Genomic DNA, 6,000 nt, shown 5'->3' on the forward strand with positions numbered 1-6,000 from the left:
TCCTCTCTCAAGCCATATCGTGACATACAAACACCACTCCATTTTTATGTATATTGAAGATAGAAGATAGAGCAAAATAAACTTTATTTATTGGTTTTTCATTTATGTCATACATTTGTATAATATCCTGCTACAGTTTACTTTATGTAGCATATAAAATGCACAAATGCCTTTTTCTCTTACAAAACAATCAACTTTAAATAGCTAAATAGGAATTTTACAACCAATTCAGCTATTACAGCATTTTTCTGCCACGAATTATAAATTTCCTCAAAGTTTCACAAGAATTGTAAAAATCGAGTGAAAACTATTAATTCCAAAGTTACAGATAAGCTGAATTTTGGCATAAAAAATGCACAAAGACATAAATGCGAAATAGCGAAAAAACGCGTAAAATAATCTTGATGATGGAATACATTTGTTCAATTAAGTAGCAAATTGCTGAAGACACCGAAATCATTTGACGCTTAGGTTTTCTCATACAGACATTTTTGTCCAGGTGCACTTTTTTGTTTAAAATTCAACCTAACTAAACTTGTAAATCAATGCTTTTAACGCATTGTTTTCAATAGTTCTCAAAAATTCAAGCAATTGTTAGTTTGTCACAGAAAAAAAGAAAAAAAAATCGGTTGGGAAATGACGGAGTTTTGGTGCATTTTATATGTCCGAGACTGTACATTTGTAAAATACTTAAGCATGATTTTTGCTAATTTCAATTTTGCTTATGCATCTGGCAGTACTGCAACTGTTGATTATTTGACGTCGCGAGATTCACCGGGAAATTTGTGTTGCACACTTTTGGGTTTTCGATAGTATCAAACTCCCGCTAAGCTAGACATAGGATAGGCTCAACATCCCCATAGCAAAAACGCAGACACCTTTCCATCGTATCCTTTTGAGCAGCCATATCCGAGCAACGTGGTCAGAGACCTCAAGGCAATGGACGACTCCATGACAACTTCACTTGAAGGTCAAACCCAAAATGAAAAGCGTAGAGAAAGTGATTCAGTTATCATTAGTGATTGGAGATAAAAATAGAGTTAAGTAAAAGCGAAATGGACTAGGGGAAGACGGGGTAAGAGCGCCCGCCGGGGTAAGACGGACCACCTTCAGTTTCGCATGAAAATGGCGGTTTTCTTAAAAGTTCACCAAGCACTTTCCATGAACACAAGATTTTTGACGAACCATTAGGGATGGTATTTACACTAAATTTTCATAACAAATATCAATCCCAGCCGAGCACGTGGATTTTTTTCATAATTTCACCATGTTTTGTCCATCTTTACCACGCGTAATGAGTTAATTAATTTAATAACCATGCGGATTGCATTACCGAACAGCTTAATATAAGCGTCAATTTATCAAAATCAAAGTTTCTGCTCGTCGATATTGAATTTGATCTTAATTTAACAGATGTTCACCAAAGGATTTCGGAAGTGATTTTTTGTAAAAGTATAACAAATTAACATGCTTTAAGAGAAATGTGGAATATGCTTCAGTGAAGTGAAATATGAATTGTAAATATTTAGCTTTGAAATAAGGCCAAAGTTGTAAAAATTGCGCAAGCGACCACTATGAATGGGGTAAGACCGACACACCTAATAACCCCAAATAAAATTTCTAAACCATTTTAAAAGTTGTAACTACACTGTACATTACTATTCAAGTAAAATTAAATCAATTATATTAAAAATACAAGCAAAATCCGTATTTTTTTTTTTTTTTCAAAAATGGGTTTTTCAAGGGTGTGATAAGTATATATTTAAGTTTTTTTTATTAATTCACCTAAACATTATTCCACGTTCATCAATGTAGAATTCATTAAACATTTTTGCGGGATTGTTGTCCGGCATTCTTACAAAGTGTCCTGCCCATCGTACCCTTCCAGCTTTAGCGACTTTCTGGATACTGGGTTCACCGTAGAGTTGCGCAAGATCGTGGTTCATTCTTCTCCTCCATACACCGTTCTCACATACTCCGCCGAAGATCGTCCTAAGCACACGTCGTTCAAAAACTCCTAGCACTTGCAGGTCCTCTTCGAGCATTGTCCACGTCTCATGCCCGTAGAGGACTACCGGTCTTATCAGCGTCTTGTACATGGTACACTTAGTCAGGAAGTTTACCAGACCGCAAGGTCTTGTGGAGTCCGTAGTAAGCACGACTTCTGGCAATGGTACGTCTTCGAATTTCTCTGCTGCAGATGTTATCCGATATTATCAATGATCCGAGGTAGACAAATTCGTCCACCACCTCGAACTCATCCCCGTCGATCATCACGCGTCTGCCAATGTGAGCTCTATCGCGCTCGGTTCCTCCAGCCAGCAGATATTTCGTCTTCGACGTATTTACCTTCAATCCAACCCGATCTGCTTCACGTTTCAGCCTGGTATACTGTTCAGCAACCACCTGGAACGTTCTTCCGACAATGTCCACGTCGTCAGCAAAGCAGATGAACTGGCTGGATTTATTGAAGATCGTGCCCCGAATATTAAAGCCCGGGTCCGATAATGCACCCGATATCTTCACCCAGCACTGTACACTATCCATCGTTGTTTTGATCAGTCTAGTCAGTTTCCCGGGAAAACCATTCTCGTCCATAATCTTCCATAGCTCTTCGCGGTCGATGGTATCATAGGCCGCTTCGAAATCGATGAATAGGTGGTGCGTAGGGACTTGATATTCGCGACACTTTTGGAGGATCTGCCGCAACATAAAGATTTGGTCTGTCGTCGATCGCCACAAAACCGGCTTGATAACTTCCCACAAATCTGCTTGACAGTGGCGATAGACGGCGGAAGATGATCTGGGAAAGCACTTTATAGGCTGCGTTAAGAATGGTGATCGCTCGATAGTTCTCACATTCTAACTTGTCACCCTTTTTGTATATTGGGTATATTATTCCCTCATTCCACTCCTCCGGTAGCTGTTGTCTATCCCAGATCCTGACTATCAATCGGTGCAGACAAGTGGCCAACCTTCCAGCTGCTTTGTTGTTCTTGAGCTGTTTGATAGCATCCTTAACTTCACCTATTGTGGGAGCTAGCACGTTTCCCTCATCCGCCATACTGATGAAGCCATTCCTCCTGCTGTCTTGATCTTCCTCCTCTGCGCCGTTTAGGTGTTCATCGCTGTGCTGCTTCCACCTTTCAATCATCTCACGTTCGTCCGTCAAGATACCTCTATCCTTATCCCAGCACATTTCGGCTCGCGGCACAAAGCATTTGCGGGATGCATTGAATTTCTTGTAGAACTTACGTGTTTCTTGAGAACGATATAGCTGCACCATCGCTTCGCACTTCAACTCTTCCAGGCGGCGCTTTTTATCCCGGAATAGATAGGTTTGTTGTCTTCGCTTCTGTTTGTATCGTTCCATGTTTTGACGGGTGCCTTGCTGCAGCATAATCGCCCGCGCTGCATTCTTCTCGTCCAAAACCGTCTGACACTCCTCGTCGAACCAACCGTTCCGTCGATTTCCTTCCACGAACCCAATGGCAACTTCCACTGCGTTGCTAATGGCTGCTTTGACTGTCCTCCAGCAGTCCTCAAGAGGGGCTTCGGTGAGCTCTCCCTCTTCCGGCAACGCTGCTTCGAGGGTTTGCGCGTAATCAGTTGCGACTTCGGGTAGCTTGAGTCGTTCCAGATTGTACCGTGGCGGGCGTCGGAACCGAATGTTGTTCACAACGGAGAGTCGTTGGCGCACTTTAACCGTCACTAGGTAGTGGTCCGAATCGATGTTTGCGCCGCGATAGGTTCTGACGTCGATAATGTCCGAGAAGTGTCTTCCATCAATCAAAACGTGGTCGATTTGCGATTCATTCTGTTAGGGGGATCTCCAGGTTGTGGTACCGGGATCTCCAGGTTGTGGTACGGGAGGCTGTGCTGGAAGTAGGTACTACGTATGGCCATGTTTTTGGAGGTGACAAAATCAATCAGTCTAAGGCCGTTTTAGTTCGTAAGCTGATGAGCGATGAACTTCCCTATAATCGGTCTGAATTTCTCCTCCTGGCCAACCTGAGCGTTGAGATCTCCGATAAGGATTTTGACATCATGGCTTGGGCAGCCGTCGTATTCACGTTCCAGCTGCGCGTAGAAAGCGTCCTTATCGTCACTTGCTAGGTGAGGGCTGTGCACGTTGATTATGCTGATATTTAAGAAACGGCCTTCTCAACTTGCACATTCTGTTGTCGACTGGCCACCACCCAATCATGCGCCTCTGCATTTCGCCTATCACGATAAAAGCTGTGCCCAGCTCATGTCTGTTGCCGCAGCTCTGGTAGATGGTATAACCATCCCTGTCCCCTGAATCCCCTATGATTCGGAAAGATTGCGGGTACTTCCCAAGAAATTGAGAGACTTACAGTTCCATGATCCGAGTTTCCAATCGTTAGTCCGTTATTGATGCCTGGGTCTATGCCGATTGTTCCGGTACGAATTTACATTGTATGCTTCCTGTACTGATGATTTTTACAGCTGGCTTGTACGGCCTGCACCAACACCCTGTCTCGCTGTAGGATCATCGTGCACAGCACTGTTTAGAGTCTCACGCTGGCACTAGGACGATGATCAGCCACTCCTAACATGGAGAACAGACGCTCTGATAAGATACACCCTCAGAAGAGAGGAGCCCCCCTTCCCTGTCAGCATACGACCAAGGTTCCACCAGGGTTGGTTACCCGATCTTCCCTACGGTTACTTGTACCCCAGGCGGCACCACGGGAAGGTAGGGATAGGAGTTACTGAACAAGAGGCTAATGACCACAAATGGGGTCTATTTTATACCTGCAGGTACGCGAAGTACCAATGGTACGCATTGTCCAGTCATTTACCTGCGGTAAAGCAATCATGCCAAACTTAGGCGGCCCAAGAAGCAGTACGAGACGTCTGCTAGCTTATGTGTCATCATCAATACTAAAGCAAAGTAGGAGTTCCTGCTTGGGGCAAGGGACTAGAAACAAAGTGGAACCGCGAAAAGATGAACATAGCGTTTCGGCTAATGACAGTGCGAGAGTGTTTAGAACGATACGCTGTATGCGTTATAGCCGGCATGATCTCCATTTGTATCACTTTGGCGGAGGATATCGAGTGATATCAACGAAGAGACATCAAACACGTTCGGAAGAAGGTCAGAGCCGAATCTATGGCAAGGGTGGGACTGCACAGAGATAGGAAGATGGACCAACCGCCTCATCCCGAACCTGTCGACGTAGATGAATAGGCAACACAGTTCCTTACAGTGCATGGATGTTTCAGAAGGTAGCTACATAGAGTCGGGCACGCAGAGTCGCCACACTGCCCTGATTGCCCAAACATCGGAGAAGCACCGCAACATGTAGTTTTTGGCTACCCAAGATTTGCGGAAGTGCAGAATGAAATGTTTGGAGTGTTGGAGAGCAACTTTAAGGTAAAACGAGGTTTTGCTTTTAGGAGTGTTTTGTAAAAAGAGGTTTTGCCTTTTGGAGTCTACTTGTAGGAAATTATTTTTTATTATTTCGAGAATTTATGCTTTTTCATTATTTTAAGCATACCGTACACCCCCGTTAATTTGAATTCATTTTTAATTTGAACATGTAGTAACTCTTGAAACGTATTTGTGGTCACCCCTTTCACTGTTTTGTTTTGATTCTGTGTTCCGTTCCACAGCGTTTCATTCCACTTTACTCCATTCCATGAGCTAAATTATTTATTTATATGGTTCCTAATCTGGCTAAAATGTGAGCAAGTTACGTTAATTCCTTGGTGATTGTGCATACAATTCTACATGAGTAAACGGAGATCAATTTATAATTTATCAGTAGAATAATATCTCACAATACTGGACTTGAGAATATTGATATATTTTGTAGAACCGTTTGTACTCTAAAGATCCCAGTTTCGGTAACTAAGTAAATACAACAGGTGTTGTTCATCCAAAGCTTCCTGTAATACATACCTTCAATCAACTGGTGTCTTAAGCAATCTTTTGATAGTTTTTATTATGTATCCGGTAGAAATAAAGACCAT

Source organism: Aedes aegypti, chromosome 3 (genome assembly GCF_002204515.2).
Source record: "Aedes aegypti strain LVP_AGWG chromosome 3, AaegL5.0 Primary Assembly, whole genome shotgun sequence".
In the NCBI taxonomy this organism is placed as follows: Eukaryota; Metazoa; Arthropoda; class Insecta; order Diptera; family Culicidae; genus Aedes; species Aedes aegypti.